The sequence below is a fragment of the Giraffa tippelskirchi genome, chromosome X (genome assembly GCF_054371585.1).
Source record: "Giraffa tippelskirchi isolate mGirTip1 chromosome X, T2T-mGirTip1v1.2.pri, whole genome shotgun sequence".
Lineage (NCBI taxonomy): Eukaryota > Metazoa > Chordata > Mammalia > Artiodactyla > Giraffidae > Giraffa > Giraffa tippelskirchi.
In genome coordinates this window covers 25,446,219-25,461,196 of record NC_137289.1, presented here as the reverse complement: position 1 = coordinate 25,461,196, position 14,978 = coordinate 25,446,219, and positions in this window count along the sequence as shown.

Sequence of the window (14,978 nt, the reverse complement as noted above, 5' to 3'; positions counted from 1 at the left end):
AGGTTCCCTTTCTCCACACTCTCTCCAGCATTTATTTGTAGACTTTTTAATGATGGCCATTTTGACTGGAGTGAAGTGGTACCTCATTATAGTTTTGATTTGCATCTCTCTAATTAGTGATTTGAGAATTTTTTCATGTGCCTGTTGGTTGTGTGTAAATTTTCTTTGAAGAAATGTAAATTTAGGTCTTCTGCCCATTTTTTTTTATATTGAGCTATATAACCTGTTTATATATTTTGGAAATTAATCCCTTGTTGGTTGCATTACTTGCAAATATTTTCTCCCACTCAGTAGATTGTCTTAAATGCAAATGTAATTTTTTTCAGAGTATAAATTGTCTTATTTTACAGAATAGGTTGGTAGGAGTATCTTCATGCAGTGTAGTGGGAAGGAGTAAAGAGAAGATCCAGGATGCATTTTGCAGGAAAACATAGAAGCCAGTTTTCACTGGGGATAAGGAATCTAATAGATCATGTGGTTTTGTAGCTCTTCATAAGTGCTATTGCCTGTTGCAGTTTTCTTCTGCTTTTTCCTGGAGGGAATCAGTAGAAATCTGATTTCTGATATGTATTAAAACATGGAACAACCAGCTGGCAGGAGTAAGGTGTCTAGGTAGGCAACAATTTAGTTTTCTGGGAACATTATGCTGTGAGAACAATTCAGGCTCTTTTTCCTGATCCCATATACTTCTTTTCTGAATGAAATAGTTAGTGGCAGTAGGAAAATTTACATTTCATCATTGCTACACCTTCAAATGACCTAATGTTTCAAGAAGGATAAAGGAGTCACTAGTTCTAAATATAGTAGAGAAATAAAGTAATTTGTGGCTCAGTGGTAAAGAATCCACCTGCAATGCAGGAGTCATGGGTTCAATCCCTGGGTCGGGAAGATCCCCTGGAGAAGGAAATGACAACTCACTCCAGTATTCTTGCCTAGGAAATCCCATGGACAGAGATCCTGGAAGGCTACAGTCCTTGGGGTCGCAAAAGAGTTGGACATGACTGAGCAAATAAACAGCCACAAAATAAGGACTGAGAAGTATCCATTGGGTTTAGCCCTTAATTGTTTTTGTTGTTCAGTTGCTCAGTCATGCCCAACTCTTCGTAACTCCATAGACTGCAGCACACCAGGCTTCCCTGTCCTTCATCTCCCAGAGCTTGCTCAAACTCACGTCCATTGAGTCAGTGATGCCATCCAACCATCTCATCCTGTCATCCCCTTCTGCTCCTGCCTTCAATCTTTCCCAGCATCAGGGTCTTTTCCAGTGAGTTGGCTCTTTGTATCAGGTGGACAAAGTATTGGTCCTTGATATTTTATGAGAAATGCATTAGAATGGTGAATGATTAACCTACAGTTTTAATTTCAGTACCTTCCATATGGATGTATTTGGGAGACAGTAGGCTTTGAGTGGGGTGGAGAAGGGAGTGAGATTAAATAAGAGTTGAATTTGACTGAATTGTGGGTAAATGGCAAGTAGAAATGATAGATTGAAGATGGTCACATGCTGCTGTGAAGACAGGAAAATTAGAATCACTAAGGCAAAGTGTGTTGATCACCACCTCGTTCTACAAGTGTTAAGTCATAACCCACTGCATTTGCTGACCAACAATGCATCCTGAGAGGAATTCAGGATGAAAAGCATGATAAGGCACTCTGTGATTTGGGCAAGTAGGCCCTAAGGATAGTTCAATGTATATTTCAAGAAGAATTTTAATGACTCCAGATTCTTAAAACTTCCCACACATAGGAAAGCACTAAAATCATTAACTTGAGATTATCTGTTCTTTGTGACTAGAGTAATTCCTTACCAAGTTCTATGTTTGAGCATGTATTTCCTAGCCAAAAGTCATAGACAATCTGGCTTCTCCCCAACCTCTTCAGAGCAATTTCAAAGTCTCACAGCTAACTGAATGGCTGTCTCCCAGGCTACTAACCCTAACCCTTAATAAAACTTAAACTCACAACTCTTATGTTGTGTTTTCTTTAAGACAACACTGCAGTGCCTTGGCTTAGATAACCATAAGGTTTATTTTCCTACATCCTATAGGTCTATTCTCAAATATTACCTCTCAGAGAGGATTTTCTTAAACACACTTTTATTGTCTCCTTGATTTCTTTCAAAGGTATGTACAGAGAGAATGAGTATACTATTTGGCATACTGCTATACCCAAAATTTTAAAAGTAGTTTATAACATATAGGTGCAGATTACTAAATATTTGCAGAGTGGCTGAATAAAAAATATTTAAAATTACAGGAGAAAAATTGATATTATTTATTGCATAATATTGCATATTTATAAGTGGTACAGGGGATCTTGCTTCCTTCATGACTTAGTGGCAAAAAATCTGCCTGCCAATGCAGGAGACACAGGTTTGATCCCTGGTTCGAGAAGATCCCCTGGAGAAGGAAATGACAACCCACTTCAGTATTCTTGCCTGGGAAATCCCGTGGACAGAGGAGCCTGATGGGCTACAGTCCATGGGGTTGCAAAGAGTTAGACACGACTTAGTGACTAAAGAACAACAACATAGAGGATCTTAAGAAGAAAAGAATTATTGTGGCCTGAAGAATATGTCTTGAATTTTTCTTGATAGGAAAAAAGGTTTGGGAAAGAAAAATAATTTTTATTATGAAATAAAGAATGAGCATATCATAGAAGCGCTAGTAAGAATTGCATTTTTAATGATTAAATGTCCAACCTTAATAGGAAATAATAGATCCCTTTAGAGTAAACAAAGCATTGGGGAAGACTTCACTGGCACTGCTTCTCTTTACCTTAGTTTTGACATCAATATGCTCATATAAGTCTGTAACATTACTTTTAAATCCAGGGAGAAAATTTGTAAGAGTTACTTTGCTTTTTATTATTTCAATTTGGTGATTACTTCCAAGATTATTTTGGCTATAGAAGCACTATATAATGAGAGCCAGTCAAGTTTTTTTTTTTTGCACCCACTAAAATATCTTAGACATAGACTACTGAGGAGTTACTCATTAGTAATATCCCTATAGGCTCTCATAAGAGCATACTTACATAGGCTAATTTATAGGTTCTTCTAAGAAGTACAGGAGAGCATGATGAAACAGAAAATGTTTCTTCAGTTCACTGTACTATTAGGTCTCTTAAAATCTGTTTAATTTTTTTCCCACAAAACAGGCTTTGTGGTATGTAAACACTGAATTAATTAATCAACTTACTATGTTCAGAAAGTGGGAAAAGATGATCTTATGTGTGGATGCACTTTATAGAACCAGTGAAGACAAAGCACCACTTACCTTTTTTCTTCTTCCTCTATGAATACCCCAATGCCTAATGAAGGATATGCATGCCAAGAATAGACATGGAATAAATGAATGAGTGACACAATAGTGAGAGCAGACTCAATCACAGGACTTCCATATTGACCACAGGGTTGGCTGAGATAATCATTAAGTTCTCTGTTTAATATGCATTTTTAACTCACTACACTCTGGTAGAAATGTATATTTCTAGTCTATATTTCCTGCATTGGTCCTTATAAACAAAATTCCAAAATGTCTTGTTTTTGGATAATTCCTAACAATGCATAAGTCATAAAACCCTTTGAAAATGTGAGAGAAATTATGATTTTTTTTTCCCCTAAACTGGGGTGAGGTAACACAAATATGCATATGCCTCTATACAATTTCAAATGATTCATTAATGTTTTGAAGCTCATTCTCCAATTAAGGACCTTTGAAATTGAGGCCAAATTTATTCATAAGGAATTCTCTTAATACATGGCTCTCTATTATAATGAGCTAGTCTCTTTGAGAAATGAACTGACTCAGAAACTATAGGACATTTTACTCAAAAAGAATATGATTTTTTCTGTGGCATTAAAGTATTAACATTGGTATTATAATCATAAATCTAATTATTGTTGTACTTGAAACATTAAAAAATAAGAAGTTTAATTATCTACTAGCCAAAAAGTCAAGATGTTTCCCACAATCAAATTAAGTGCACAGCAAATGTAAATGGTCGATATTGTCAATGTAAAGGTAAGGAAAACAAAACAAAAAGCATGAGGTCTGTTACTTTTGGTTCTGAGTTCATAAGAAACCACTCACATACATAAATAAATCTTCAGAACTGACTTCCACAGAAGTTTGAGCATTTTGGAGGGGGTGAAGTGAGAATTGGATTAAATCATTTTACATGGATCCTAATAACTTTTTATATAAGGAACTATCTGCTTAGCTTACATGTAGGATTTAATTTTAGATTATTATATGCTTACCAGACTGTCTAGATTTCATAGTTAGTAATATAGGTTCACAGGACAAGTTTCACAGAAGTTATCTAAATAAAAGAAAAACAATCATATCTGTGTATAATGAGTGTACATTTATCCATAGATTCATTAACAATACTTTACAAATCCCTACTGTGTATAAGACAATTTTTCTACCACTGTAGCAGAAACAAAATATGTACGCAAAGCACAGTAATGCAGTGTTGTGTGTAGTATAAGAGATTAAAACACTTCATGGGAGTTCAGAAGAGGGACAACAAAGGATTCATGGCTAGGAAAGAACAGAGAAGGTTAGGGAGCAGGAGAATGCCCTGGTCTCTGCTCTATTTGATGAAGCTTGAACTGATCAGTACAAGGATGTTTAGAATGAAGAGCTCGGAAGCAGGAAGACTTAAGCAGTGGTTTACAAAAGAGAAATTTTATGCTCAATAAAGAGGGGTAGCTGTAGAGATGAAAACTAGATTAGAGAAAATAAATAAGGCATCATAAAGGTTAAAGAAGCAGGCCTTAATAATGTTCGAACATTGAGTAATAATAAGGAAGAATCAAAAACAATCCAGTATACTTGGTAGCAAAGACTCATAATTAGCAAAAACAGGAAAGGCAGAATAAAAGGAAAGTGTGGGAAATATGGAGAATTTGATGCATGCTGAAAATCTAGGTTGGTAAGAACAGTTTAAACGTCGTCTTCTGTCAAAATGTTTCACTCCTGTCATCACCCGAGTTCTGTTAACATTAAAGTAATGAGGCTCTTACCTCGTTTTTACCCCATAGGGGTTAACCTGTGTAAAAATTCTATCTTCACCACCCTAGAATAAATTTTCTGTTCAAGTAAATAGAGAGATACGTAACTGATGATGGAAAAAAGGACTACAGTTCAAAATATATTTTAGGTACAGAAGGGTAAAAACACTCTTCACACCCCTCTTTGACCTGTGAGACTGCTGGGTTTTAAGCCAAGAAATGTGGGTTGAGAGGTGTTATTGTTCAGTTGCTAAGTTGTATCTGACTCTTTGCGACCCCATGGACTGCAGCACACCAGGCTTCCCTATCCTTCATGATCTCCCTGAGTTTGCTCAAACTCATGTCCATTGAATTGGTGATACCATCCAGCCCTCATCCTCTGTCGTCCCTTTCTCCTCCTGCCTTCAATCTTTCCCAGCATCAGGGTCTTTTCCAATGAGTCAGATCTTCGCATCAGGTGACCAAAGTATTGGAACTTTAGCTTCAGTTCCCTGGTAGCTCACAGGGTAAAGTGTCTGCCTGCAATGTGGGAGACCTGGGTTCAATCCCTAAGTCAGGAAGATCCCCTGGAAAAGGGAAAGGCTACCCATTCCAGTATTCTGCCTGGAAAATTCCATGGATGGAGGAGCCCGGTAGGATACAGTCCATGGGATCACCAAGAGTCATACACGACTGAGCAACTTCAGCTTCAGCATCAGTCCTTCCAATGAATATTCGGGGTTTATTTCCTTTAAGATTGAATGGTTTGATCTCCTTGCTGTCCAAGGGACTCTCAAGAGTCTTCTCCAGCACCACAGTTAGAAACCATCAATTCTTTGGTGCTCAGCATTCTTTATGGTCCAACTCTCACATCCATACATGACTACTGGAAAAACCATAGCTTTGACTATAAGGACCTTTGTCAGCAAAGTGATGTCTCCGCTTTCTAATAGACTGTCTAGGTTTGTCATAGCTATTCTTCCAAGCAGCAAGCGTCTTTTAATTTCATAGCTGCAGTCACCATCCACATTGATTTTGGAGCCTATGAAAATTCAATCTGACACTGTTTCCACATTTTCCTATCTATTTGCCATGAAGTTATAGGACCGGATGCCATGATCTTTGTTTTTTGAATGTTGTTTTAAGCCAGCTTTTTCACTCTCCACTTTCACCTTCATCAAGAGACTCTTTAGTTCCTCTTCACTTTCTTCCATTAAAGTGGTATCATCTGCATATCTGAGGTTGTTGATATTTCTCCTGGCAGTCTTGATTCCAGCTTGTGCTTTATCCAGCACAGCATTTCTCATGATGTACTGCACATTTAAGTTAAATAAGCAGGGTCACAATATATAGCCTTGATGTACTCCTTTCCCAATTTGGAGCCAGTCCGTTTTTTCATGTCCTGTTCTAACTGTTGCTTCTTCTCCTGCATACAGGTTTCTCAGGAGGCAGGTAATGTGATCTGGTATTCCCATCCCTTTAAGTAAGAATTTTCCACAGTTTTTGTGCTCCACATAGTCAAAGGATTTAGCATTGCCAATGAAGCAGTAGATAGTTTTATTGGAATTTCCTTGCTTTTTCTATGATCCAGCATATGTTAGCAATTTGATCTCTGGTTCCTCTGCCTTTTCTAAATCCAGCTTGTACATCTGGAAGTTCCTGGTTCACGTACCACTGAAGCCTAGCTCAAAGGATTTTGAGCATAATATTGCTGGCATGTGAAATGAGTGCAATTGTGCAGTAGTTTGAACATTCTTTGGCATTACCTTTTTTTGGGATTGGAATGAAAACTGACCTTTTCCAGTCCTGTGGCCACTGCTGAGTCCAAATTTGCTGGTATAATGAGTGCAGCATTTTAATAGCATCATCTTTTAGGATTTGAAATAGCACGAACTCCATCACCTCCACTAGGTTTGTTTGTAGTAATGCTTCCTAAGGCCCACTTGGCTTCACACTCCAGGGTATCTGGCTCTAGGTGAGTGACCACACCACCATGGTTATCTGGGTCATTAAGAGCTTTTTTGTACAGTTCTGTGTATTCTTGCCTTAGGCATGTACCAGTGTTTGATATGTGACAGAATTATATTATAATTGCTTATTTTCATTGTATAAATAATACAGATTGAGTCAAGTGATATTAGAAAAGCGAGGAAACCCTTAAAATTTCTGTGGCTTTTTAGTTCTCTCCTTTGTTTCAGACCCATGTTTACAAAATCTTTTCTTTCCAAAAAATGAAGGAAGGTTGGTTTGTATTTATCTACTGTCAACTTGGGGCTTCCCAGGTGGTGCAGTGGTAAAGAATCTGCCTGCCAGTGCAGGAGATGCAGGAGATGTGTGTTCGATTTGTCAGGAAGATCCCTTGGAGGAGGAAATGGCAACCCATGCAGGTATTCTTACCTGGGAAATCTCATGGACAGTGGAATCTGGTGAGCTACAGTACGTGGGTTCACAAAGAGTCAGACACAACTGAGCACACATGAGTTGTGGTATGAGTTATGAGCTGAGCTACTGTTAACTTAGTAGCTATGTAGCTTAATAGTTATGAGTTGAGTTACTGTTAACTTAGCGCTTTCTCTCTACCTGTGAGGATGTACCAGTTATAACAACAATTCAATCTAGATTTTAAAAGTAATTTTTCAATAGGATAAAAGATTAAAATGAAACTTCTATAATAGTAGTAAGAATAACTACTACAATGCTAAGAGAAAATGAGATGGTAAACCCATTTTGTGAAACTGAGAAAGGCCTTTTTATTGAAAAACTAGTATAGAAAGTCATTATCCATGAAATTTAAGATGTATTGGTTCAAAAAGTACTGGATAAATAATACCATTTATAATTCATATGAGAATAGTGGATCTAAATTTGGGTTATTTTCCTATTTGACTGTGAGATATAACAGACCTTTAGATTAAATTCTCTAGTGTTAGTTTCCCATTAATATTAAATGTTCCAAACCAGCTCTCAAGTAGGTTTTCTCAACTTTTGATTTGGGATGTTATATGATCTTGATTATATACTAGTTTTTATTTAACCTTTAAATGAAATGTATATTCAAACAAAATCATTACTAAATTCCAATTTAAAATTTTGATTTAAATTAACTTTGGTTTAACAGAACTTTGAGTACAAGTTTTAAAAGTCCTCAATTATTTATTGTTATTTAATTTCATTATTATTTTTTATCAGTTATTAAATCCATGTCATCTTTATATTCCTAAAAGTATTTCAAATATTGAAAGTGAAAGTGTTAGTCATTCAATTGTGTCTGACTCTATGTGACCCCATGGACTGTAACCCACCAGGGTCCTCTGTCTGTGGGATTTTTCAGGCAAGAATACTGGAATGGGTCGCCATTCCCTTCTCCAGAGGATCTTCTCAATCCAGGTCTCCTACACTGCAGGCAGATTCTTTACCATCTGAGCCTCAAGGTGATTCAAATTCTGGCTATATTGTTACAAATAACAGGATTTCCTTCTCTTTCTACAAGCTGTTGAATCAGAATTTACTTCTTTAAGTAAATCATTAATACATAAAATACTGTGCCAGACATTTCTCTTGAATGTAGTCTTCTCAAAATTGAGGCTGATTTGCTAATGGATGAAGATTAAATAAAGAATGAAGAAGCCCTTGGAAGCCACGAAGTACAGAGAAACAACCTTAGTTTACCAATCAAAAAGTATGAGTTCAACATCCAACTCTACCAACTTTACTAGTATAAGACTTCAAGATTGGGGAAGCTTATCTTTACATGCAATTTTAATGTTATTAAATAATATGACATATTGCCAAAAAATGAGAGTGTCCTCTGGCTCCTCCTTCAATAGCCTATGCTTTCCAGAGCAAGAGGCATAATGATTTTTGCGTTATTTCTGTCTCCTATTAATCTATCGATCTACAGTCTATTGATATACATGTCTATACAAATATAGAGATACACTGAGTATTTCTCTCTATCAGATAAATTTTTTACATGTTTGTGTTATATGTGTGTATATATATGTAAAATATGTGTGGAATACACAATTTAATATAGTTTTGACTCAGTTCAGTGCTAGCTTTAAATCTTGGTTCTAATTCTTACCTGCTATGTGACCTTGAACAAATTGATTAATCTTTCTGAATCTTAACTTTGTCATCTGTGAAAATGGATATGATGATATTTCTTTAAAGATTTATTAGTAATAATCAGCATAATCTTAGAGTTCACTTAACATACTAGCAATATTTTATGCTAGCTCTTTTATATATATACACACACACAAAATATGTCTTCCCAGGTAGTGCAGTGGTAAAGAATCTGCCTATCAATGCAAGAGACACAGGAAGATGCTGGTTTGATTCTTGGGTTGGGAACATCCCTTGGAAGAGGAAATGGCAACCCACCCCAGTGTTATGCCTGGGAAATCCCATTGAGAGAGGAACCTGGTGGGCTACAGTCCATGGGGTTGCTAAGTGTCAGACACAATTGAGCAGCTGAGCGCACACACACACACACACACACACACACACTAATCCAAAAAATACAAAAATATCCACAATAAAAAGCCCAAATCTATTTTAAAAATCCAAATCTATTTTAGAAATAAACATCAATTTTATATCCATAGCAACTGAAGAATTCCAATAAAATAGGCATTAAATTTCTGTCAGTATCTACTGTGAAATCAAGCACAGATTAGGAGACTTTTGCAATATGATCTACCTGTGGACTCTATACAATTAGCTAAATACCAAGCTTTAGAAAATTAAACTACCTTATTTGATAAACTGAAATTGGTAATCTCTCTCAGGTTGACATGGCTGTTTTTAGTGACTCAAAGTGAAACACAACCATTTGTATCTTTTTACTGTTGGTATTACCTGTGGGCTAAAAACAAACAACAAGCAAACAACTATGATTCTAATTCAGCGGAAATAATAAACAACAGTTTAATATGCAATTCCCTCTGCTAGAAAACAGGAGAGCCCAGTTTGATTCCTGGGTTGGGAAAATCTGCTGGAGAAGGGATAGGCTACCAACTCCAGTATTCTTGGGCTTCCCTTGTGGCTCAGCTGGTAAAGAATCCACCTGCAATGTGGGAGACTGGGTTTGATCCCTGGGTTGGGAAGATCCCTGGAGAAAGGAAAGTTTACCCACTCCAGTATTCTGGCCTGGAGAATTCCACAGACTGGACTGTATAGTCCATGGGGTCGCAAAGAGTTGGACACAACTGAGCAACTTTCACTTCACTTAGGCTCTTTTATATTATATTCATATCATCTGCAAATAGAGACAATTTTAATTTTCCCTTCTGTTCATACCTGATTGCTAGAAATTTCAGAACTATGAATAGGAGTAGTGTCTGTTCCTGATCTTAAAAGATTTGAACCTCTCACCATTGAGTATAATGTTAGCTGTGGTTTGCCATATATGGTCTTCATTATGTTGAGAAGCATTTCTTCTATACACAATTTGTTATGATTTTTATCTTAAAGGGATGTTGAATTTTGTCAAGTAGTTTTTCTGCATCTATTGAAATGATCATACTTTTTCTTTCATTCTGTTGATGTGATGCATTATATTTTTTGACTTCCATATGTTGAAGCATTCTTGCATTCCAGAGATGAATCCCACTTGATCATGGTAGAGCTAGCTGGCCACCTTGGGCTCTCTTTTTCCCACTGGAGGAAACATAAGCCCAAGTGGGCCCTCCCAGTATTATGCTGTGCTTTTCTAGGAGAAAAAGTGATGAGGTCAGAGTTTAGCCATTCCTTTTAACCTTCTGATGTATTTTTTCTTGGTCTCTGTGGTCTGGGCAGGGTAGTAGGAACAGATTCACCCTCAACCCTGGGGTTTTCACAGTGGTGTCTTTTCTATGGATAGTTGCTAGTTGGTCTTCGTGTGAAGAGGGCTGAAGCCAGAAACATCCTATATCCCCATCATGATCCAGATAGATAGGTTTGTTTTTTTTTTTTAACCACTAGAACTTGGCTTGACTGTGGCGTGATATAATCTGAATCAAAACAAAAGAAAAGGTAGAAAATAGTTGATCAAAGTTCTTGGGCAGGAATTTAATGTTAATTACAATAGATGATCTTTAGCAATGAATTATCTAAGACAAATGGAGGCAACTTCCACATAAACAGTAAATAAACATATTTGTGTAAAATCCAACTTGTTGCATTAACATACTCAAGTCTATTTGAGGGAATGTTTTCCCAGCATGCAAATGTATCCATCACATAGTGTTGCACCTCAATTAATGAACTGAATATGCTCTCCAGATGTGTAAGCAAATGTAATAGTCAAAATCAAAAACTCTGAAGACAGACTGCCATAGTTTGAACTTCATTATGCCACTTACTATGTGTGTGATTTCAAGAAAGTTGCTCCACATCTCCTTGCCTCACTTTCCCTCAACTCTAAAGTGAAGTTGATAAAAGTAATATCTACCTCAAAGGGTCATCGAGATAATTACATTAGTTTATATATAGGGAACTTACAAAGTGTTTGAATTATACTAAGAATTAGCATAATTTCTTATTCTTAGTTGCACACTTGAAGTGAATTTTTTATAAGAAAGATACTATTAGGTTGGTGCAAACGTAATCGTGGTTTTTGCAATGTTGAAATTTGCCATTCGATATTGGAATACATTCTTAATAAATATGGTTATGTTATACATCATTTTAGAGATACCAAGGGAACATTTCATGCAAAGATGGGCTTGATAAAGTAAAGAAATGGTATGGACCTAACAGAAGCAGAAGATGTTAAGAAGAGGTGGCAAGAATACACAGAAGAACTGTACAAAAAAGATCTTCATGACCCAGATAATTATGATGGTGTGATCACTCACCTAGAGCCAGACATCCCGGAATGTGATGTCAAGTGGGCCTTAGAAAGCATTACTATGAACAAAGCTAGTAGAGGTGATGGAATTCCAGTTGAACTATTTCAAATCCTCAAAGATGATGCTGTGAAAGTGCTGCATTCGATATGCCAGCAAATATGGAAAACTCAGCAGTGGCCACAGGACTGGAAAAGGTAAGTTTTCATTCCAATCCCAAAGAAAAGCAATGCCAAAGATGCTCAAACTACCGCACAATTGCACTCATCTCACATGTTAGTAAAGTAATGCTCAAAATTCTCCAAGCCAGCCTTCAGCAATACATGAACCATGAACTTCCAGATGTTCAAGCTGGATTTAGAAAAGGCAGAGGAACCAGAGATCAAATTGCCAATATCCACTGGATCATCGAAAAAGCAAGAGAGTTCCAGAAAAACATCTATTTCTGCTTTATTGACTATGCCAAAACCTTTGACTGTGTGGATCACAATAAACTGTGGAAAATTCTGAAAGAGATGGGAATATCAGACCATCTGACCTGTCTCTTGAGAAACCTGTATGCAGGTCAGGAAGCAACAGTTAGAACTGGACATGGAACAAGATTGGTTCCAAATAGGAAAAGGAGTCCGTCAAGGCTGTATATTGTCACCCTGCTTATTTAACTTATATGCAGAGTACATCATGAGAAACGTTGGGCTGGAAGAAACACAAGCTGGAATCAAAATTCCTGGGAGAAATATCAATAACCTCAGATATGCAGATGACACCACACTTATGGCAGAAAGTGAAGAAGAACTAAAGAGCCTCTTGATGAAAGTGAAAGAAGAGAGTGAAAAAGTTGGCTTAAAGCTCAAGGTTCAGAAAACTAAGATCATGGCATCTGGTCCCATCACTTCATGGGAAATAGATGGGGAAACAGTGTCAAACTTTATTTTTTGGGGGCTCCAAAATCACTGCTGATGGTGATTGCAGCCATGAAATTAAAAGACTCTTACTCCTTGGAAGTAAGGTTATGACCAACCTAGATAGCATATTTAAAGGCAGAGACACTACTTTGCCAACAAAGGTCCGTCTAGTCAAGGCTATGGTTTTTCCAGTGGTCATGTATGGATGTGAGTGTTGGACAGTGAAGAAAGCTGAGCGCCGAAGAACTGATGCTTTTGAACTGTGGTGTTGGAGAAGACTCTTGCGAGTCCCTTGGACTGCAAGGAGATCCAACCAATCCATCTTAAAGGAGATTAGTCCTGTTTGTTCATTGGAAGGACTGATGTTGAAGCTGAAACTCCAATACTTTGGCCACCTCATGTGAAGAGCTGACTCATTGGAAAAGACCCTAATGCTGGGAAGGATTGGGAGCAGGAGGAGAAGGGGACGACAGAGGATGAGATTGTTGGATGGCATCACTGACTCCATGGGCATGGGTTTGGGTAAACTCCGGGAGTTGGTGATGGACAGGGAGGCCTGGCGTGCTGCGATTCATGGGGTTGCAAAGAGTTGGACATGACTGAGCGACTGAACTGAACTGAACTGATACATCATTTTAATGTATATTTCTTGCTTTATTTTTTTTTTTTTTTGCTAATGATTTATCACTTGCTGTTTATATTTATTTTGGACTATGGAAATGATGTTAAAAAAGAAGCAATTTTCTTATTCAAGTTCAAAATGGTTCATAAAGCAGCAGAGACAACTCCTAACATCAACAATGCATGTGGCCCAGGAACTACTATTAAACGTACAGTGCAGTGGTGGTTCAAGAAGTTTTGCAAAGGAGATGAGAGTCTTGAAGATAAGGAACACAGTGGCTGGCCTTCAGAAGTTGGCAATGACAATTGAGAGCCATCACCAAAGCTGATCCTCTTACAACCACACGAGAAGTTGCATAAGAACTCAGCGTTGACCATTCTATGTTCATTCAGCATTTGAAGCAAACTGGAAAGTTGAAAAAGCTTAATAAGTGGGTGCCTCATGAGCTGACCCCCCCCAAAACAAACATCATTTTGAAGTGTCATTTTCTATTATTCTATGTAACAACAACAAACCATTTCTCGAGTGGATTGTGATATGTGACAAAAAGTAGATTTTATATAACCAGTGATGTCCAGCTCAGTGGTTGGACCAAGAAGAAGCTCCAAAACATTTCCCAAAGCCAAAAGTGCATCAAGAGAAAAGTCATGGTCACTGTTTGGTGGTCTGCTGCCCATCTGATCCATCACAGCTTTCTGAATCCTGGTGAAATCATTACATCTGAGAAGTATTCTCAGCAAATCAATAAGATGCACTGAAAACCGCAACACCTACAGCCGGCTTTATCCAACAGAAAGGGCCCAATTCTTCTCTATAACAACACTCAACTGCATATTGCACAATCAATGCTTCAAAAGTTGAACGAATTGGGCTGTGAAGTTTTGTTTTATCTGCCATATTTACCTGACCTATTACCAACCAACTACCACTTCTTCAAGCATCTTGACAACCTTTCACAGAGAAAACGTTTCTGCAACCAGCAGGATGCAGAAAATGCTTTCCAAGTATTCATCAAATGTTGAAGCACCGACTTTTATGCTACAGGAATAAACCAATTTATTTCTCATTGAAAAAAATGTGTTTATTGTAATGGTTCCTATTTTGATTAATAAAGATGTGTTTGAGCCTAGTTATAATGATTTTAAATTCACAGTTCACTACAATATTGTAATTAGCCCCCAACTAAAATAAATAAATTTATTAAAAAAAATAAATTCACAGTTCAAAACCGCAATCAATTTGGACCAACCTAAGAAACATTTGTTTTCTAGTTCCATCGAAAATCGAAAACAAAAAAAAAATTAAAAAAAGGAAATCTTAAAATAAGGTAAAAAGTGTTCATGGTTTCAATTGGTACATAAGAATAAATTTCTTTCCATCAATGTAACGAAACTTTAGGAAATGCAAGGCCTCTCTTATTGATGAAGAAGACAACACATTGCCACCTATTTTGAATAGTTTAGATCTGTGCTATCCAATATAGTAGCTACTAACAACATGTGGGCTTCCCAGGTGGCTCAGTGGGTAAAGAATCCTCCTTCAGTGCAGGCGACACAGGAGACATGGGTTTGATTCCTGGGTCAATAAAATCCCCTGGAGGAGGGCATGGCAACCCA